The sequence below is a fragment of the Thermobia domestica genome, chromosome 9 (assembly GCF_964235325.1).
Source record: "Thermobia domestica chromosome 9, izTheDome1.hap1.1, whole genome shotgun sequence".
Lineage (NCBI taxonomy): Eukaryota > Metazoa > Arthropoda > Insecta > Zygentoma > Lepismatidae > Thermobia > Thermobia domestica.
In genome coordinates, this window is record NC_137462.1 from 278544532 (window position 1) to 278568364 (window position 23833).

The window sequence follows — 23833 nt, forward strand, 5'->3', positions numbered from 1 at the left end:
CTCATAGCATACATGAAAGGCCTATAATAGTATATTGTACTTAATAGAACTTAATATATTTCTGTACTTAATAGATTTCTTCAATAAAGTTAGAAGTAGCGACAAATGAGTGAAAACCATGAAGGAAATAATTTCTTCAAAATTTTCCCATATTTTAAGTTTGGAAATGTGATAACGATAAGAATAAAACGTTAGATTAACTCTTTAAGAATTTAAAATTCACACTCAATGCATTTGAAAGAAATAACATATAGTTAGGCATAAATCAAAATTTTATCTCAACCTAAGAGTCACAAGCATAAAAATCAAGAAAACATAATTTATAATTAACCCATAAAGGGCACATAAGATTAATCATTAAAATATTTACTACAATTTAGTATTGTGATTGTCGGTGATATTTCACTTAAAAAATATCTTGTATCCATTTGAGATATCATGTTACCACAATGCCAAATCCACACTGTCATAATTTCGAACAAAATAGTAAATTAATTCCAGCAACGTTTTTGCATGACAGTAATTAAATGCATATTAATTGTAAGACAAGGAATAAATTGGGTACTAATAAAATTAAAATTGGTTTTAACGTAAAATCAATGCTAATAAAGGACAGCTATAGGTTATTTTAATATCATGTGTATTTCTTAAAGTGATGATTTCAGAGAGTAACCCTGGGGATAAGTCCCCTCCCAATTCGAAGTATATATCTGCACTTGCTCAATGTGGGATATTAATATATTCATAAACTGTATATTAGAAGTCTCCCTTGGAAACAATCTTCTAATAAAATTACTTATTCTCTATATTGCACTAAATTGTTATATTATACCTAAATTATGATAGAATATGTAAAAACTTGTTTAAAATATCTTACCCATCTCTCTCTTTAAAGAGCCCTACTTTCTGGTGTTGGAACGTGTAACTGGATCATCTGAGTCACTCGGATCACCTGTGTCCATCTCAGTGACCCGTATAGATCTAGAGACCCAGATCACACTGGTATACGGACTTAATAGGGTTACCGGGTCATAGATCTGTCTGAGGCTCTGTGACTGGTCTGTCATGGCCTAGCTGTCTCCGGGCATTTCGGGTCACAAGCCACAAATTTGTGACCTGTTCCATCACCGGCACCCTCACAACTGAACACAGAACAAACCAGCACCTTGTAATAAATTCATTACCGAAAAAAAGACACTCTTCTGTTTATTTTTGGTTTCAAAGAGAGGTGAGTGGCCGTGATTTCGTCTCAAACTTTTCTAAAGTTGGACTTACTCATCTTTGGTTCTTAAGTACAGAGTTCAAGGATATAAGGATTCTAGCACATAAGGATATAAATATACGAAATATATTGGTACAACGATATCTGTCTTAATACTGTACCTAAATTGTTGTTATTATTACTTTAAATGATATAACACATCTACATAAGAAGGTGTTTAGTTTTCACATAACCTTACATGCAATATAAATAATTACACATTTTGTTTCATAAACTTAGGCTATACTACTGAATGAAAACTGTTCTTTGATTTACAACAATATTACTTACATCTAGTTCTTCCTTCTGTACACAACTTCAGAAAATAAACATAATCGCAATTTGTATTTGAAAAGAATATCTAGGTACAATAGAAAAAGTTACATTATTTTTCACGTTTGAAATATTAATGGGAAACTATCATAGCAACTAAAAATAAAAGATTTAGAAGCCTTAGTTGCATTAGAAAATTATTCAACAAAATTAATATTGTAATAATGGAAAATAAAACATGCTGGAATTAGTTTATAATACTAATTAAAAATAATAATTATAATACCGATTAATCAAATATCTTTGAAAATCAATTCTAATCATTGTGTTGCATTTGACTAGAAGCTTACAATGACATAGTCGTATTGTAGTTTTAATTAACATCTTACAATAACAATTGACAAAGTATACTTTACCTATGATTATGCGAAAAACATGATACACTTGGTTGTATTTCGTATGGAATTAATTATACGCAATACATGTTTTTAGTTCTTTATTAAAAGTTGCTCGTCGTATTTTGACATAACAGAGTATTAAAAGCAATCTTTGTAATATATATATACAATTACGTATATATAAAGGATTTTACTAACTTTTTTGCGTTTTTGGTGTATTTAGTCTCTAAATAAAAATATCACACGGAATTAAAAATAAACTATATTTTATTTGACTGTAAGTGATGACGGGTTTTTGGTTTTTCTTTGTGATGTTTATCGTAATTACTACACGAAAGTTTCTGGTGAAATCTAATATATGATATAAACTAAGAATGATCTATGATAAATTTTCGACTACACTTTTCATTTTATGTAGAAGCTTTTCTTCAAATAATATTAGTTTATGCCAATGGGATCCATTTCATTAAAGCCTTGAATCTAGAACATAACTTCCACAAAAATTTAAAAATGTGACCAATCATATATTGCTAAAAACTACAGCTTTTAATGTATAATACTTCTTGGTCAGATTTAGGACTTTTACTTAAAGTTACCCCTCAAAGAGTTCAACTAACACAGACAGAATAAAGATTTTTAAAATACAAAATTTAATATACCAGTCATTATTTTATAATTTCAGTCTTTTCAGATAATGTACATTACAAATTCATGTTGCCCTCAAATTTATTACGAAAGTAACAATATGACCCATCTTCAGAAAACAGAATATCATATTGGTCATCAACCATCAAGAAACGTTTGTGCCTCATTTACTGAAATAGAATTTCCTATTTTTTTAACTTTTAAATTAAAGACGGAATATTCCGTATTAAAATATCCATGGAACAAGATTATACTTAGTATTTGATTAGAAAGTGTTGAAAATAATTGAAGTGCAAATAATTACAAGGAAAATAGGAGTTAATTCGAGGAAATGAAGTAATGTCTAATAACAAAATAACATTTGTGTGAAGTACGTGAATGAAGGAAACATAAACATCCCCCGCAAACGTTGATATAGGGGAAGAGAGAGGGGCTGGAGAACAATCTGTTACTTCTCTCAAAGCCAATAGCTCTATTAAATCAACATTTTGTGAGATTTGTAATTCAAATTTTAACTCGCTCCTTTTCCTCATCTCTCCTTCTCTCTTTTTCTAACTTTACTACAGCCTTCTAGGAAGTTGCCTATCGAAGCACAGCAAACGAACGGACGCTTTTCGCCAGCGCACATAAATTGCTTGGTTGGGCAAGAGAGGGTCTTGGGTTTCAAAAATATAAACACATATCTATCCAATGAAGGGAACTCTCATACCACTTGACATCTTCTGGTCATAATATTTTCCCCGAAATATAGCCAAAACAAAATGAGGAAAAAGACTACATTTACTTATTAAGGCATCTCTATTCAGAAGCAAATCCATGGAAAAGGTTTATCTAATGGACATCCATATAAACAGCAAATATAAACAATTTTTGCGTAAACATCACGTTCAGATTTCTGAATTCCTTGTCTGAGTTGTGACTTCTCTTTTCATAATTTAGGGCGGTTCAGCACATCTGAAACGAACAAAATGTTTATTTACATTTTGAAATGAAACAAATGGAATTTCCAGGTTCACGGTTATGCTCAGGTAGCTAAGCGAAACGGATGATTATTGAAATTGAATTATGATTACATAATTGGTGGAATGGTGCTGTACAAAGAAACAGGAAAATCTCGAGAAAAAACCCAAACATTATTTGTCCACCACATTATTTATATCTTGTGGATATGCACAAACATTATTTTTTTTAAATCTAGTTTATTTAAACTGGATTCGTACCAAACTGCGAGTTAGAAAAGATAGAAATATGACCTAAACAAAAGTAAAACAATAGTAGTCACATATCGTATGTATTGCAAGTTGTCCAGAAGCAACCAGAAATGATTATCAACAAACACAAGTGTTTTAATGTTCACTTCAATATGTGCTTACTTAAGCACTTCATTGCATGTCCTCAAAGGACAATGCAGAATGTCAATCTGTAATATGAACTTTTTCCTCTTCCGGAGAATTCCCGTGATGTCTCATCCACAGATTACTACTACATCTACTGGTATTTCGAAACTTCTTGGTAAGAAAGAACTTTCCTAATGACATAGAGGTGCAACATGTGGTTTACGATTTCTTGGCCGCACAGAATTCATATTATTTTTGTTATTGCATCAAATCGTTGGTTGAGAGATAACAAGAATATGGAGCTCCAGCCTGAACATACTCACTAATCAGATATTATAGTTTTTATTTTCTTCACCTTCGGCTAAAGTGTCCCAATTCAGTTGGACATTTCAATCGAACGAACATCATTTCAACAATGAATATTCGATATCTTCTTAAGATGGATATTTTAGTATGATTGATGATTAGTTTGGTTTAGATCGTTTATAACATCTTTCTTTCTGCCGATGTGATAATTACTATTTAACATTGGATACACTAGCTCTAACTGCGAATCAAGTTCGGACCTTGTATTTTAGTAGTTTGGCCACAAAGAGACACATGGGATTTTCCTTTTCGATTTCAGTAGCAGTATTGCGAATAAGCATAAGCATTAAAAATATATTTTAAAAGAAGAATACTAGTCGACATTTAAGATGATAATCTGTAACCCAAAAAATATAATGAAACATTGTTAGTCTGTTTTCACGCTAGAAGAGAAAGCTTGCTTACACCTTTCCGTTGTTGCCTTTGAACATTAGTATTTCACTCTACTGCCTGTCTTAGAATGGAATGATTTTGTCTATTCTTTAGAAGTACTCGTGTTTCACACATCTAAACCAATAGAATTTATTTATAGTAGAAAAGATCATCCTTCACTCCTTTGCCAAATTTGTGCGTTTGATATCGCCCTGCTTTGTATGCTCGTCTGTGGCCACCTCGCTCCCCCGACCACTGGATTTCTTCTTGTGGGGAGATATGAAACAGCTCGTGTATAACACCCCATGGAAAGTTGCTCGCGTTACTGCCGTTGATGGAAAAATTAGTGACATGCCACATGGATTTGCGTCTATCAAACAATCTGCTCTGTTGATGCCAGCTATGTATTGAAGTCATTGGCGGCCTATGTATTGAAGTCATTTTCAACAATAGCTCTGAGTATTCCAATGTTTGTAAGCCTTTAGCAGTACTCCATGGTGTCTTTTAATGCACGGTACTCGTAGTGCAGATCCTGGGGTTTGCTGTTAATTGATGTCTATGATCGGGGGTTGTGAGCTTGTCAGAGGCATTCCTTCCAGATTTTCTATTCTTAGAAATGTTACTTAGCTTTCTGAGTGTGTCCTCTACTTTCTACGTCTTCATTCTTTTACGGATCATCCCCTTGCTTTGGAACGCACTCTTGTACAACCTGACCACATGAATGTTTGACCTTTTGTTATAACTACAGCAATGTAGTCGTATATTGAATGAAACTCACTACACTATGACGCAAACGAAACCTTATTTACAAAATATGGTGTCGAAACAACATCAACACAAAAGCATAGAGTCATAGCGATTAGTTAATTTGTTTATTATTTCACGGTAAATTGTTGTTAAGCACCGAGCGTAGCTGAGAACGAAAAATAACTTTTTTCGTGGAAAATATTCTTGGAGACGGACTCAAGAAGAACGGGAATGGGAAATGGCGAAAACTTTATAACAAGGAACTGCATAATATATACACTGTTTACCTTACATTGTTAGGGTCAGCAAATATAGGAGACCAGATGGCTAGGTCATGCAGCCAGGATGAAAGAAAGTAGGAACGCTTTCAAAGTTTTAACTGGAAATCTAATCGGAAAAGTCCATTAGAAGACCTAAGCGCAAAGAAGGACAATATTAAGATGAATCTCACAGAAATAGTAATACAAAGTAGAAACTGGATCCAATTGGCTAAGGACAGAAGTAAATGGAGAACTTTTATGAACGTGGTATTGAGCCTCCGTGTTCCATAGGCCAAAGAGGTAGTTAGTTAGTTAGTTAGATGTTCTTGGAATCAGTTAAGCCGACGGGCGGTCAAACAGAAGTCAGTCAAGAGAAAGTCTACTGTATGTTTCAATTAAAAAACCATAAATAGACAGAGTAATATTAGTTTATACCTAACTCTCACATTATTAATCAGGTAGTTGTTCATTCCAGTAAAACTTATTTATGTTGAATTTAGCGTATACCCAGTCTCTAAATACCATACAGTTCATATCCATTCCTTTGCCGCATTTCCTGAAAATAGTAATTAACTCAATTTAGTTTCATTTCCCTTTCCCTTCGTTTTTTTTTCCAAAAAGGTAAAACTAAAATAAAAGTCCAGTGAGAAAACTTTGAGAAGCGATTCCTTGTTTGCAATTAAAACATTCCACCGGCCCATTAATCTAACCGTCTACTCCTCCTTCTCTCTCTCCCTCTCTCTCTCTTTGTTCCAAATACAGAGCAACTTGTGCTGGTAATATTTCTCCAAATCCATTCTCCATCTCGAGGTAATTTCCACAGAGACAATCGCAACAAGAAATAGATGCGTTACCTGCATAAAGTAGACGCTACTTTTCCATTTCAATGAGACCAGAATATATGAACTGTATATAAACAAAATAAGGCATAGCATGAATCTCTGTTCATGAGGTCCTCCGAGCATACTCGGAACTTATAAGGAGTTGAAGATTCCTTTATATATTTTACAGGTTACTTATACATTAATTCTTTCCGCCCGAACCTGCACAATAATGCGAGTAGCTTTTCTGTATCACACAAGCGAGAATTTTTCATTTTTTTCACGCTCACTTCGGCTTCAAAACACGCACAATTGTTCGGGTCCACTTTCTCAGAACCTACGATGGACCCACACATTGTTTTAATAAAAAATGTTCTATACATGTTTCATGAAGTATAGAAAAACCAGTTTCATGAATATAATCTAAGAATCTCTACTCCCGTGTGGAAAGGGTTAACCAAAGAACATATTATAAATAACAGCTAGTTCTATAGCTGGGTCTAGGCCTAGAATCCAGCTCTTTAAAAGGTGATATAGTGTGGTGGGAAACATCCTATACTACAAAGGTTGATATTGGATGTTGGACTGCATTAGGGGCAAATGCACCAAATTAAGCCCTCCAAAAGTTGATATAGGTGGTCGGGAACGTCCTATGCTGTGAGAATTGATCTTGCATAATGGGCTGAATTAGGAGTAAATGCACATAATCCAAGCCGTCTAAAAGGTTATATAGTTTGGTGGGAAACGTCTTATACTCTGAGAGTTGATATTGTATGATGGGCCGAGTTAAGGTCAAATGCACCTAATTCAAGCCTAGAACGTGGTTCGGATCCCACGTTATTATCAGGTCCTGTCCTTCCTAGCCTGGTTGGTAGAATATCAAGACTCAAATCGAAACTTCGAAATTTTTTTCGTTACTGGAAAAATAATGTTACTCTGATGTCTTTATTATGTAACATTATTACTCCAATGAGTTTAACGTGTTCTAATTTCCCTTTGTAACACTGACAACCTATAGCAATCATATCCAACTGGCTTTATGACGTCAGATTTTATCTCGTATTCTCTGAATGTTACAAGGAGAGGATAGGGAACAGTCAGGAAAACCTAGAGTGGATAAAGGAAGTAGTAAAACTTCGATGGATTGGTATTTGCATTCTCAGACATGTTCGTAGATCCTCGGCTACTTGTGCACTGCCATAACTTGGTTTTGCATTGTCCTATCTAAATCCCTCTCTTCCTTTGCTCTAGTCCAGCCTTTCCCAACCTTTTCCACACTGTGGCCCCATTTAGAGTCTACAATAGATGTGAAGGACCGGTTAGAATATATACCGTTCTTCCTCGTGTTAGTATATATATGGCTGTGGGTGTGTTTTTTTTTCTTTGCAGTGCTATAATTATGAGTGTGATATGATGCCTACTCCGTAATCGGGTAGTTCTGGGTTTCAAACCTAGGCCGAACACCTTGTCTAAGATGTTTCAAATATATAAACAAATCTAGCGCGCAAACAAAACTAAACCACAATAGCCTACCCATCAGGTACAGAAAAAAGTATTTTTCTGGAAAAAATAAAAATGTATTAACCTCCACAAATTAACATTATAATAAGTGTGTGACTCACCGAGGTACACGTCTTCAGTCAATGTGATGGTTGCTGTTGTCTTTCAGCCACTAACTTGGAAGTGTCAGGATCAAACGAAGAAATGTCAGGATCGATCATTTAACTTAAAATGGTGTATCTCTCACCACTATGTGTGCCTTTCTCAGATTGGCTTGCGGAGCCCAGGTTGGGAAAAGGCTGCTCTAGCCGTTTCTCTCTGACAATTCTACATTCTGAAAAGCACGCTCCAACATCATAGCTCGCACAATTGGAACTAACTGCTTTTTACACCTTACACAACTTACATTTTTAACATTTTTTTAATTTAGTTTAACGTCCAATTGTAGGGTACAATTGTAGACCGATCCTAAAGGAGACTGTGATGATGAGATGGATGATAATGGTGATATGAAGAAAGTAGAAAGAAATTGTGGAGATATCCGTAGAAAATTGACACACACGGTGTCTATCCATCACAAAGCCCACTTGACAAAAGCGGAGATCGAATCAGGGATCTCATTTTACCTTTAATTTCACCTTTCTGGTTGCAGTTTTAACTTTGTTTCAAAGAAGTTTACAAGAGCACATTTACCTTCTTAGGTAATGTTTTAAAAAATTTGTTGTACACTCATGTCCAAAATTATTGTTTCATGTCTATAAATACCTTGTTGTAGGAATATAATTTGATAACGAATTTGCCCGGTATTTCTTATAATGTTAGTATGTGTATAATCGGCAAAGATATGTATGTGACAAATTTCATGTCAAAAGAGCAGTAAATAAGAACAATAGAACGAAAATAAAACTTTCTTGTCCATTTAGTAACATTTTGTTTTCATTCATTCTAATTTTCGTGTTCATAATTCTTTTCCTATAAAATTTACCACAACTATACATTTCCCGATTATACACATAGTATCAGTATTAAAAGTACCCTGCAAAATCATTATCAAACTATATTCTTACAAGTAGACCGTTATAGATATACGACAGTCGTTTTGGACATGAGTGTACTATATTAGTAGTGTAGAGCATACGAGGTGTAATCAAAAAATACGATGAATAATTTTATTACAAACAAATTAATAAGCTTACATGGAATTTGGTTTAATCTGCTTCAAAGTACTGTCCTTGGTTAGCAATGTACTTATCCCAACGTTGAATCCATGACTACATGCATTTCTTTTGGAAGGGTGTTTAGTTGCTCTGTTGTAGCCCTCTGAATGTCAGGAACAGTGCCAAAACGTTTTTCTTTAAGCACGGTTTTAATTTTTGGGAAGAACCAGAAGTCGCGTAGTGCTATATCTGGAGAGTACAGTAAATGTAGACAGGCAGAAATTTTTTTTCGACCAAAAACTCGAGGATCAATAGCAAGGGTTTTCATGATGAAGAAAGAAAAAATAAAATGAAATCTTTGTTTTACGTCCCACGTTTATGCCGGTTAGGCTAAAGAGGACGGTGATGATGAGAGATGAATGAAATGATGGAATGAAGAAAGTGGGAGGAAACGGGAGAACCCCGGAAAATCTCACGAGCACGGTGTTTGTCCACCACAAAATCCACACGGCGCGAGCTGGGATCGAACCAGGGACCTCAAGCACCGGAGGTGAACGCTCTATCACTGAGCCACTGCGCTCGTGAAGAAGGAAGTCATGTCCATTTAGTCGGTGGTTAAAATGCTTTTCACGGACTGGTACGAAATGTTTAATTCTTCGGAAATCTCTCGTAAAGTCATTCGTCTGTTTTAAAAAATTATTTGTACCCCTTTTTGCATGTTTTCATTTGTTTTTGACATCGAAAGGCATCTCGGTCGTTGCTCGCTTTCAACCGACTCCTTGCAACTTTTCAATCGCTCATACCACATGTAAACATCCTTCAATGCCACCGCTTCGTCCAATACGCTCATTTTGACATTTCTTGAGTTTCTTTGGCACTTTTTTTTGCAGCTTAGAACAAAACTTTATGTTGGAGTGCGACAAACACTTTTAACACGTCTTCACTCTTCTGTCTCTGGAAGCCAACTAACATGTCACAACTTGTTCAAATTTGACCCTGGCTGTATCAAAAAAGTAGCCTACCGAGCTAAATAGTTGAAACTGATACAGAATCGATAGATGTCACTGTACAACTACATTCACGTTTTGATCACACTGTATTGAAAATATTGTACAAATACCATTGAGATTCTAGTATTCTGTTCGGGAGCGCGGTAGCTCCGTGGTAGAGCATTTACCTCCGGTGCTTGAGGTCATTGGTTTGATCCCCGCTAGCGCCGTGTGGACTTTGTGGTGAACAAACACCGTGCTAGTAGGTTTTCTCGGGGTTCTCCGGTTTCCTTCCACTTTCTCCATTCCACCACTTCATTCATTTCTCATAATCACCGTCTACTTTAGCCTAAGGGGCATAACCGTGGGACGTAAAACTTAAAGATTTCATTTTTTTCTAGTACTCTGTTTGAACTCTTGACCTTGGTATAAATATTATATATAAATTCCCTGACGAAAAGTGCTTTTTTTTCTTTTACCGAACTCCAGAATTGTTTAGGTCAAAGTCAATATTATTTCTGAATACAATATATATTATTTATTTTTTTAATGGAATATATTATTTCATTTCTTTACATAATATATGATATTCTTAGTGATAATGGGTGTGGCATTAAAAGAAGTAAGAAGGAAGTAATTTCCTAAAAAGTTAACATGAGTAATATTGCTTGGTATAAGATTTAATATTCGGCCATTGGGATTTTAAAAGTTGAGCGATTCTAGATCACAAAGAGATACGACATCATTAAGATTACGAATTGAAACATGTAAGAAGTCAAAATGTTGATCCAATAATTTGAAATATATTTATATTCGTATCCATGATATAGAAAATTGTGATTCTTACAGAACGACATCTTTTAATAAAATTATAACATAAATCGTAATCTGACAAAGCCGAGTTAGCTGATAACACAATGTACTTTATTTTCGTTGTAGTCTTCTAAAAATTAATCTCAAAAATTAAATGTGTCCCTTGTACACGCAAATAATAAGAAATACGTAAACCCGACAACACAGCAACTTACAACATAAGTTATCATTGTTGTTTGATTTTATTTGATTTGTAGTTCGCATCCCGTTCAGCAGTAGGGGTATGTGAGACGTAGATCTACAGCTTACCGTGGGATCCGAACCACATGAGTCCCACCCGGAATCGAACCCACGTCTCACAGCCAAAGTCTGCTGCTTATTCACGAAGGAGCTCGTTATCATTGTTTTTGAGTTAATTTTGTCTACCATTCCAATTTAGTAAAACAAGTTAGTACGGTCACTGGTTCTTTTAAGGAATGATGCCAAACCAAAGAAGTAGCTACAATGTTCGTTTTTAACTGTTTCAGTTTTGTTTTCATGTGGCTAAAACTTTAAAATACTTTTAGGCTAAATGTAGCTTATAGATGCGAACGCTTTTCTAAGATTGAGTGTGCTTTTTACAAACGTATGTGTTATATACGTGACAAAATACGGTATATTGTTGTTTATTCTGTAGCAAGTTTCATAATAATAAAGTGCAAAGTTGATCATCATCATAGGTATTCTGCCCTTATTGGCAGGTCACTTGCCGCAGCTGAGAAGCTTCCATGCTCCACGGTCCTCCGATAACCTTTTCGTCTTCGCGTATGATCTTTCTGTTTTAATATAATCCATTAATTGTAGTCTTCTTCGCCCCCTCCCTCTCTTTCCCGCCACCATACCTTCTAGGACATCCCTCATGATATAATCTCTTCTTAGGCAATGTCCCAACCAGTTTCTCTTCCTCTTCCTAATACTATCTAAAAGTGTTCTTTTCTCACCCACAATTTCTAACACTCTCTCATTCGTTTTCCGCATGACCCAACTAATTCTTTCCATTCTTCTCCACACCCACATTTCGAAGGCTTTCAGTAGTTTTTCATCACATAATGACCACGTTTCCGCCCCATACAGTACAACATTACACACGAAGCATTTTATGAGTTTTTTTCTCAACTCTTTATTCAAGGTCCTACAAAACAGACTTTTCTTCCTCCTAAAGGCTTCTTTCGCCATTCCTATCCTTGCTTTTATTTCACGTTCGCACTCCATGTCATTACTAAGAATACTACCCAGGTTTCGAAAACTATTCACTTGTTCTATTTTCTCCCCTTCGTTCCAATCACCATGGTTTTTGTCTTTCTAACATTTATTTTCATCCCATATTCTTCAAAGCCCTTTCTCATTTTTTCTAATATTTTATTGATTTTCTTTTCAGATCCTGCAACAAGCGCCATATCGTCTGCAAATCTTATTCATCTAATCATTCTACCTCCTACCGAAATGCCATCATCATCATGTAAACTCTTTTTCACTACTTCTTCTAGATAGACATTAAATAGTGTTGACGAGAGGCAGCATCCTTGTCGAACTCCTCTTCCAATTGCACTCTCTTCCGTCACTTATTCCCCTATCCTAACACTTACTTGTTGGTACAAGTATAAGTTTCTTATGAGTCTTCTATCTTTCAATTCCAACCCTATCTTTGTTAAAACTCCCAACAGCAATTCCCAATTCACGCGGTCAAAAGCCTTTTCTAGATCAATAAATTCAACATACACCTCTTTCCCTTTTTCCATAAATCTTTCGCCGATCGCCCTTAATAATCCAATTGCATCTCTTGTGCCCTTGCCTCTTCTGAACCCGAACTGCTCCTCCTCAACTTCTTTATTTGTTCTTTCATATAACCTTCTGTTCAGTATTCGGAGCAGAATTTTAGCTGAGATATGAGACTAATAGTTCTATAATCCTCACATCTCTTTGGGTTCGATTTCTTAGCCATCGGTATCATGATCGTTTTCAGAAAGTCTTTTGGCCATTGTCCTGTTTCATATATTTCATTCCATAGTCGCAACAATACTTTCTTTCCCTTGTCTCCTATATTTTTAATGAATTCAATTGGTATATTATCTATTCCGGTTGCCTTTCCATTCCTAATCTCGGATATAGCCTTTTCAAACTCATCCCGAAGAATACTAAATCCTTTATCATCCTCGCCTACTTCATTCTACTTCAACATTTAGGCTACACGGTCTATCCCTACTCTCATATAAGTCTTCAACGTATTCTTTCCACCTTCCTATAACCTCATTTCTCTCGCTAACTACCTTCCCATTCTTATTTTCTACTGCCATCATAATACCCCCTTGTTTCCTCCGAAATTCCATAGATTTCACCTCCTTGCACATTTCCTCACATTTCCCAACTCTTTCTAATTCTTCTATGTCCTCGCATTTTCTTTTGTAAAACTCTTCCCTCGCTTTGTCTGTTCCTCTTCGTAATTCATTATATAACTTTCTGTATATCTTTCTGCCCTCTTCTGTATCAATCTGTTTCCACATCTTCCTCTCCCTCATTTTCTACAACATCTGCTCTGTAACCCATGGTTTCTTACCAGTTTTGAGTTCGCGGTAACCTACTGCTTCTTCTGGAGCCTGCTGTAAGCAACGTAAGAAATAATAAGAATTTAATATACATATTTATCTGTATAAATAAAAATGAAAGTGACTATGTTTGTGACTTAATAACTCTTGAACCACTCTACCGATCTTTATCAAATTTTCAACATAGATGAAGTTCAAGCTTGAAATGTTTTTTGTCATTTCACTAATATATAAAAATGATCAAAAGTGACTTATATTAGTGTCGAATCCATAGTTTGCGGGGGCGCTGAGATGAACAGTGAATGCCAAAAATTCTAATTCCGTCCCGGAACTTGAGGGAGGGGAGATACATAAAATGATGTAAAATGATCTATGTTTGTGCCGAATCCATAGTTTGCGAGATCGCTGAGATGAACAGTGACAGTTCCGATGCCGGATAAATCCAAATTCAGCCCACAATATTAATATGTAATTTTTATTTATATAGATTACCTATTATTTTCTGATTTTTCATTATATTTTGTTTGTTTCTATCGATTTATTAATTTATTTATTTTACATTTTAGTAACAGTAAAAAGTGACTAACGGAACATATTACAGTATTATTATTATTTTCTTATTTTCACCTAGTGAAGCGGGTAATTGGCGTATAGCGGTGCTCAACAAATCAGCTGGCGATTTGAAGAAATGGCATATTACGCATATATACAGTATATTGAAACAGATGTTCTCATCAGAACGCATCAGTGTTACGCTTTTATATTGTAGTAACTTTGCAATAGTTGTCTTGTTTATGTTCTGAACAACCATATATATGATATTCCTGAATTTCGAATATAGATTAACAGCAATCACTTGGCGTCTAAGATTCTGATATTGCAGAAAGTAATAAACAAATACAACACTAACATACCGGTATAAATTCTACTTACAACAACTGATTAAAAATGAATCATTTCTAACATTTACTTTCCTCATTTTACTATCTGACATTTCGTTACAGAATTTCTAGCTAATTAGATCAGTGATGGTGTAATTCTTGTAAGGCTTTAGTTTTTCTGTGATGTGTGTATTGAACTTTAGTTATTGTGAGAAAAATAGAATTGTAAATAACCAATGATTGCGATTCCAGTCTTAAGCTTTGATAGAATATAGTTAGTTAGGTTTTTATTGAAAACAAATAAGCTTGATACTATGTACTAAGAGATTGAAATAGAAGCAACAAAACCCAAGAAAGAAGAACAAACAGCTCGATGCTCACTCGTCAAATGAGTAAAGTTTGTTTTTATACCATCCGAACGGAAACAATAAAAAAAAAAAGTCAGATAAAATAAGCACTTTTCCCACTTCGTTAAGACGGAAACTTTTCTGCTTTCGTCTTTGTGCGTATTCATCGCGAAGAACTGTCATCAATTTTCTGGCAAATTAAACCAACAGTTACAGACAAAAGAAGAAACGAAAATAAAAGAAGGTAGTTTTGAGATAGTTTGCACTAACTGCACGTTCGTTACCCTAGATATTGTTGGTTGTCGGGTTTTGTGCTGTTCCAACAGAATAATGTAAGCATTCAGTGAAAGCTCTTACTAGCAACTTAGAATTTATGGGAGCAATAAGATTTCTAGAAGGAACATCCTTTCGTTAGCTATATATATATATATATATATATATATATATATATATATATATATATATATATATATATATATATATATATATATATATAGTTTATCTCATTTTGCTTCTTTTTACTAAAGGCGCTCTCCCTTTCTAAGTGGAAACGATGCTACAGAGCTCGAAGGAAATGTCGGGCGAATGATCCATGACGGAATAGCCCGTCTGATGAAGGAGCTAACAGAACTAGGCGAACGAAGAGAAAAGTTTAAATCTGCTGGCGCCGTTGTAACGATGCTGAGCAGTTGAGTTCTTTTCGCAGCGAAGGAGGAACTATGAAGAGTGAGCAAAAGAGAAAAGGAAATATTTTCCAGGAGGCAGATACGGAAGAACAGCGAAAGGAAAGAGAGAAGGAGACCAATTGAAGTGGAAGAAAAGGAAAGGATTGAAAACAGATGCTGTCTGGGCTGCAACTATTACTACTACAAATCGTGATTCAGCTGGTGTTTAGTTATTTGAGGAGTTAAAAAGGGAAAAAAAGAACGATAAGAATCATAGAATATTGGCTTTCGTAGTAGCTCAAAGAGAATATTGGACCATTCTATCGTCTTCTTTAGTTTCTCGTTTCTTTCTTCAGTATTAGCAAGTTTCTAACTCCTAACATTATTTCTGGTTGAAGAAGAAGGGCTATTCCAGAATTGAATTGTTTAGGCAAGTACTGCTTTCTATATTGTTCGAAAATATTTCAACAGGCTACTAATTGACTAAATATTTCATTAATCAATATGTACAAATGAAATACAATACTTAATATGATAGTATAGAATGTATCTAATTTAATTATCTTAGTTGGAAAGTGATGTACCATAAATGAATGACAAATAATTAATTATTTATATATTGAAGTAGGAGGGCAACATACTAACATGTAATCACAATGAGAATCACTAGTTATAACTACTACTGAATATTCTGATTGTGAAGAAATTGCCTTTCATTTCATTGATATTTAAGAAACATTATTATCAACTCACCAGACAGATCACTATAACCGCCAGCTAATTTTTGAATGAAGTTCTAGGACGGCTAACATAACAGTCACGGAGTACGGCAGAGCCACTTGCCAGATGGTAGTCGCTCCATCAGTCCCTAGCGTGGTGCTTTTGCGTGGAATACGGTAGGACGGCGATGTATCAGACTTTGATAAGGCCCACATTATGATAGCTGGATGGGTGGGAACCTCGAAGAAACCGCTACTTGTTTGAGTTTTGTGAACTGCTGTATGTTAGTGTCTCACAAAAGTGGGAAAAGAACATAAAAGCAACACCTAAAACCAAGATACGGAACAGTCACTTCTCGTTAAAAGTGTTGGACGTAGACTATCAAGGTCGGTAAAACAGGCTAGGGGGCAAACTGTAGCACAATTAACAACAGACTTTTACAGTCGACAACGAAGCACAAATATGCCTGAGCTAAGTTTACCGTGCACTGTTAGATATTGGTCTCTACAAAGCGAGTCGTAGACATGTAACACGTTGAAGTTCAAGTCCGTTCTTGAGGCTTTTGTGTCCGAAGTTTCAAGCCTAAACTCTTGCATTAAACATAAAGTGGGTTGTGTGTTGACTTGTGTGTGCCAGCATACTTCTTCTTTAGGACTGCAACTGTCCTAAGTCTTCCTTCTTTCTTCTGATTGGGCTACTGGGGTGCTCGCATTTTATAGACTACTCTTCGGTAGATGGGTCTGGTTCTAATTGCAGGTTATCTTGAGTTCTGGCTCTGTGCCAGAATTTGGTTGACTGACATTGTCGCACATCATTGAAAAGAGATAGGTCCAAGTTGTCGTAGATCTGAGCAATATTTGTGTCCAGAGTATGGCCTGTAATCGCTCGGGTGGCTCGATTCTGGACGATCTGGAGGCGGTAGTAGTGGTAAGCTGCTGCAAATTCCTACGTTGGATGGGTGTAGAGTGAAATGAATCTGATGCACATAATATACACGCTACAGTGCTCTTTCGGGTTTCATGAGAAAGTTGGTTGCTGAGGAATATGGGCAGTAGAACTTTGAATCGCGGATTTGCTGTTGTTGTTGCTTCTTTTATTTGTGGACCAAGTGTAGATTATCGGTCGAGGCGACCTCTGAATATGTGGCCTTGGATTGCTCTTCCAGCGGCGTACCAAACAGTGTCAAATTACACTGTTTTCTCTTCATATGTTTGCCGAAGTCCACTAGTGCTGTCTTCGTTGGATTAATCTTGATTATCCATCTTCTTGTAAAAGCCTATATGTGATTGATATGTCTTTGGAGCGCCACTTCAACTTACCTGTGATTGTGGTTGCTGTCAAAAATGTCGTGTCGTCTGCAAAGGTAGCAGTCACCGTTCTGCTGTAGCAATGTTAACTGCACGACACCACTAATAACAACTGAAATGTGCACGTGACCCTCGTGATTGGATGACCGAGAATTGTTTCAATAGACTTGAGGGCTATGTTTAAAAATAAGTTTAATATCGCCACGTCCACTATCTGTGCTAACAAACAGAACACAAGGGGAAAGATAGTCAGTATACTAAACTCAAAAGAAACTGTGGAACACAACACAGAACATCTGATGATACCCATTTCAAAATTAATTCCCATAGAAAATGCAAATAAAAGTACCACATACATTGCGAGTCAAGCTAATCTCTGGCCAAGCACGGCCACCAAATACAGTGATCTTTATTCTTTAGATCAGCGTTTCCCAACCGGTGTGCCGCGGCACACTGGTGTGCCGCGAATGGGCCGCTGGTGTGCCGCGAATGGGCCGCTGGTGTGCCGCGAGGAAATCGAAACAAATTATTAATTCTATAGAAAGCAAATTGCACATAGGGGAAAATGTATATTTGTATTTCACATTACTATGAACCTCTACTATAAATCTACAATTTTAAGTTTCATACTGTGTTACTTTTCTGTACATTTTTAATGTTGGAAAACGTATTTATCATTGTCATGACCATTATTGCTTCTTTATTGTTGCAGACCCATTTCGTAACTTGAAATTTTAACATATCATTCAATAAATTCAACAAAGCAAATATGCATACAAATTACCTACATTTGTGTTTTAAAAGTATAGGAGATTTGTTTATTTATTCGTTATTTAGTGATCTTTCCTTTTAGTTAAAGGTTAGATACAGTTTTCGAAGGAGAAAGTGGATTTTTAAAAACCCGAGTCCTATATTTTATTGCATTTTTTTTTTTTTTTTTTTTAATTTTAAAATTAGAATGAAAACTAAGCATAATGATTTACCACGGGGGAAAATCAGTGAACGAGCTTTCCTCTCTGTAAGGAGATCAGTAATCACATAAAAATACCACGGTATTTTATATTTCAAATAATATATATATATATATATATATATATATATATATATATATATATATATATATATATAATGTATATATATATATGGGTGTGCCGCGAGAATTCAAGTTACACCTATAGTGTGCCGCAAGTTGAAAAAGGTTGGGAAACGCTGCTTTAGATGATGGGTTACTTACTCACTAACTCCCCCCCTCCCACACACACACAATACTTTGGACTCCTCCCAACAGACATTTCTGGGTCTGCGCCTGAGTGAAACCAGGAGTAGCAATCGTTTGGTTCCAGCATGTAATCGACATAGAGCAAAATAGTAAAAGACATCAAAAAACGGTTTTCCAAAACGAATTCAATCTTAAATAATGAGTAAGAGGATATGTATTTCTTTTACCATTTCCAGTTCTAATAATCAAAGCCGATAGACCAAAACAGGTAGAATGTAGCAAAAAAAAAAAAATCTGTTTCAACGTGGATTTAATATCCCAAAAGTAAGTTTTATGCTAGCTTTTATTTTCTACTAAAGCAAGAAATGTTCGAGATCTATAACTTCCGCTTTCAATATTGGCTCTCTAAAAAAGCAGAAGCGATAAAGGATAATGAAAAAGTTTCCTTTTTTTAATATATTGAACGTTTCGAGAATGAATTCCATCTCAGCCTTTGTTATTCAATTAAAACCGGAAATAGTAGAAATTACCTACTTCCGGTTTCGCTACAAAATAGCAAGAAATTTTTTTCTTGATAAACATTCAACGTCACAAGAGTTGGAACCATTTCCGCCCGTATCCCTTTGTTGAAAGTATCACTACCGGTTGCAGCATTGGATCATTAATATTTATCCAATAGTGAAGAACTGAGGTTAAATATGTTTCAAAATCTAACTCTATTAACAACCAATCCAACATTTTAAAATACGTGCACAAAATGAGCTTTAAGACATACAATTTAGCTGCGAATAAATGTCGTTGACAACATAAAATATTAAAATACAGTTCGACCTCGATTACTCGAACGTCGATAACTCGAAGTTTCCACATTCCCTAGAACTCTCCAAAATACTTAATGTTAATATAACCTGTAAGTCGAATGTCTAAAAATTACAACTTCGATAAGTCGAATTTTAAGGGTTTCATAATCATATACCTATTTTTTTTTAAAAAAAACCTTTGTAACATGAATTTTCGTACACTGAGAAAAAATGTATGTGGCGTACGTAAAATCGTATATTACATTTGAAAATCCTGTAATTTTTGGACTTAACGTACAGCAGACGTATAACTGAAAACGCATGTTTTATAATACTTTCTGTATAAGTGTTCCATCTATACGTACTTTCTGTATGAAATAATGTAGGCGGTCAGGATCTCACATACAAATGGACGTATATAACATATAGAGAGGAAGGTAACATAAGTATATACATGTGATATACGGAAAACTGTTGGATGTCAGACATCCTGCAACAGCATGATGTAACATCTAAGGGCAGTACATATGTAGCATACGGATAACGTATGCTCCGTACTGATTTCTGTAGTAAGCAACAGGATTCCGTATATTTGTACAATATACCGCTGTCCGGAGAACGGACTTTTCTCAGTGAATCTTCGAACATCTATAAGTCGATTTTTTCTTAATGTGACCTCGATAGCTCGAAGCTATAGCTGTTTGTTTTTGAGAAATTGTCATTGTTGCTACTCCTGTCATTGTTGCTAATGTGTACTACTCATGTCGAGTATTTTATTTTTACTAATCACCTTATTTAATTTAGGGAACTTTCACAAGTTCCAGTTATAGAAGTTGAATGAATAAAACTTCCAGTTACAGAGGTTATGTAGTCAGTTTTCATGAGGAACTCGGAATCTCGATATCTCGAATATTTGTTGTAGCCATTTTTATGATTCGATCCTTGATTAGTCGAATTTTTATCTATTCCCTTCAACTTCGAATTATCGATGTCCCACTGTATAAAGCTGTACAAAGATCATGTATTAAAGCAAACTGCAGAAATCAGTTCCAGCTTTTTGCTGTTAATGTTAATTTTACCATGCTTGATAAAGACTTCTGTTGTAGGATTAGGATTTCGCGAGGCTTATATTGATTATAGTGTGAATGGCTTGATCATAGCGGATAATTAATGTGTGTGTAAACATTTGTTCAATTAAAAGGATAAATATTTCTCATACTAATCCAATACAATTAAACAACTTACATTTGTTAACATAAAGCAAGGATAAATATAGATATATATTTTGCTGCAATGCATCAATCATTACGGATGAGTTAATTACAGTTGTTAGTTTTAGATTTGCAATTTATGCTATGCATAGTGATATCTGATAGAATAACTATGTCTATTTATTAACAGGTACTAAAAAAGGTAAGAAATAGAATATATATATACAGGGTGGGTCAAAATAAGTGTTATAAGTCAATATCTCGCGAACAATACATCAAATAAGAAAAATGTAAAGAATCAATGTATAACACAGAGGAGCCTAAAAATGGGTCAAACACGAGGTTCCCCCGTCCCCATTTTGGGGGGAGGGGTTGTGCGTAAAATTTTTAAGTGATAACATAGATCGAGTGATACCTTGTTCGAAAGAGCTTGAAAAATTGAACAATTTTTGTAGGAAACAATTTTTTATATGGGGTACCGTTTTCAAGATGGGCCCCAGAAATGGTCCTGTATCAGATAAAATTTCCTGTTCTTATAAATAAGAAACGGCTGAGTAGAAAACGATGAAACAAAAAATGGAAAAAGAAAAAGCCATAGGCAACGTGGAATAGTGTTGCCGCGGTCTACCCAGGGCTTCCCTCATGGGGCCCCGGGACCAACTTGAAAATTTCAAATGGGAATATAGGTCGGGTGATATCTTGTTTGATAGATTGTCGAAAGCCAAATAGCTTAGTACAAAATTTCTTTTGATTTCGGGCAAACCTGTTTCAAAATGGAAGCCGAAAATGGTTACACGTTCATATACAAAGCGCAGTGTTTAAGTTGAGTGTTACAAGCCAATATCCCGCGAACTATGCATCAAATAAGAAAAGTGTTAAGAGTCAGTGTACAATACAGACGGCCTAAAATATGGGTGAAACAAGAGCTTCCCTTGCCTCTCATTTTGAAGGGAGGAGTGAACATAGAATTGTAAATGGCAACATAGGGCGAGCGATACCTTCTTTGATAGATCATGAAAGACCAAACAGCTTAGTACAAAAGTTTCGGCGGCCATTTTGAAACAGGCTTGCCCTAAATCAATAGAAATTTTGTACTAAGCTGTTTGGCTTTCCACTATCTATCAAACAAGGTATCACTCGACCTATATTCCCATGTTTCAAGTTGGTCCCGGGGCCCCATAAAGGGGGCCTGGGGACACCGCGACAACACCATTTCAAGTTGCCTATGGCTTTTTAATTTTTTGCTTCATCTTTTTCTACTCATCATCCGTTTCTGATTTATAAGTTCTGGAAATGTTATCTGATACAGGACCATTTTGGGAGGCCATCTTGAAAACGGTGCTCCATGTCAAAAGTTGTTTCCTACAAAAAATGTTCAATTTTCCAAGCTCTTTCGAACGAGGTATCAATCGACCTATGTTTTCATTTAAAAAATCCACGTACAGCCCTCCCCCCAAAATTTGGGCGGGGAAACCTCGTATTTGACCCATCTTTTAGGCCTCTCTGTATTGTACATTGACTATTAACATTTTTCTTATTTGATGTATAGTTTGCGAGCTATTGGCTTGTAACTCTTATTTTGACTCACCCTATATATATCATAGGGTGGGTTCCTGTCACCACGGCATGGCGCGTCCTCAGGTTGCGGATCGAGGAGAAGGCCTCTAGATATAGAGGTTAGCTGCGAATATACTGAATAAGCAGTCGCGGACAGACGACTAGGAGTGGTCCTCCAGCTTGGGGGTTTGGGTAAGGCTAACACCCTCATCCTGTAAAAAAAGGTACTTGTTCAGAAATATTCACAAAAGCCTCGGACAAGGACTGATAACTTGGCACGACATCAGCAAAAGAAAATGGACATGAGATTTGGAACATGGAATATTAGAAGTCTTTATAGGGCAGGCGCGTTAAAATCTGTAACGAGTGAGTTAGAGAAATACAGGATGGACTTAGTAGGAGTTCAGTAAGTTAGGTGGGAAGGAAATGGATCTGAGAATTCCGGAAATTTTACGTTCTTTTACGGGGAAGGAAATAAAAATCACCAGTTAGGAACAGGGTTTTTCGTTCACAAACGAATATTACCAGCAATTAAACGGGTTGAATTTCTTACTGACAGACTTTCTTTTATTACTCTTAAGGGACGGTGGTGTGATATTATTGTTTTAAATGTACATGCTCCAACTGAAGATAAGGGTGACGATGTAAAAGACAGTTTTTACGAAGAAGTGGAACGGATATTTGACCAACTCCCGCGATACCATATGAAGATTCTATTAGGGGATTTCAATGCGAAGGTAGGACGAGAGGATATTTTCAAACCGATTATAGGGAACGAAAGTTTGCATAAGGAAAGTAATGACAACGGTGTTAGACTCGTAAACTTTGCAACATCCAAAAACCTAATCGTGAAGAGTACAAAATTCCCACATCGCGACGTTCATAAATACACTTGGACATCACCAGACGGAAAAACACATAATCAAATTGATCACGTTTTAGTAGATAGAAGAAGACAATCTAGCATAATTGACGTACGGTCGTTTAGAGGGGCTGATTGTGACACTGACCACTACCTGGTAGCAGCGATAATACGAGAGAGGTTATCGTTGAATAAAGGTAATATTCATTGTCCGAAAACGGAGAGATTTAATTTAAAGAAATTAGAAGAGAGCCAGGTAAGAGAGGAATACCAGATTGAAGTTTCGAATAGATTCTCGGTTTTAGAAGACTCGGAGTGCACTAGTGTTGAGGATACTTGGATTGAAATTAGAGATAGCATTAAAAGTTCAGCAATAGAAAAATTGGGACACGCGGAAATACGTAGGAACAAACCATGGTTCGACCAGGAATGCATTAAACTAGCAGAGAAGAGAAAACAGGCAAAATTACGCTGGCTACAAAATCCGAATGAAATAACTACACGAAATTTCGCAGATATCAGGCGGGAAACTTCCAAAACTTTTAGAACAAAGAAACGGGATTTTTTGAAAGCTAAAATTAAGGAACTTGAAGATAATAGTAAAAATAAAAATATTCGGGACATGTATAAGGGGATCAGCGAATTTAAGAAAGGCTATCAACCTCGTGCTTATATATTAAAGAAATCTGACGGAACAGTTCTCACTGATACGGATAGCCTCTTAAACAGATGGAAAGATTTCT

General features: G+C 35.7%; 1 long non-coding RNA gene across 1 annotated transcript in view; it reads right to left on the minus strand.

Moving 5' to 3' along the window:
- Positions 1-283: 283 nt before the first annotated feature.
- LOC145660703 (uncharacterized) overlaps positions 284-23833 on the minus strand; it is a 151292-nt gene continuing 127742 nt past the window's right edge. The window contains exon 4 of the long non-coding RNA XR_014126864.1: positions 284-3531. This is a non-coding gene — a long non-coding RNA (uncharacterized LOC145660703). The remainder of the gene's footprint in view (positions 3532-23833) is intronic.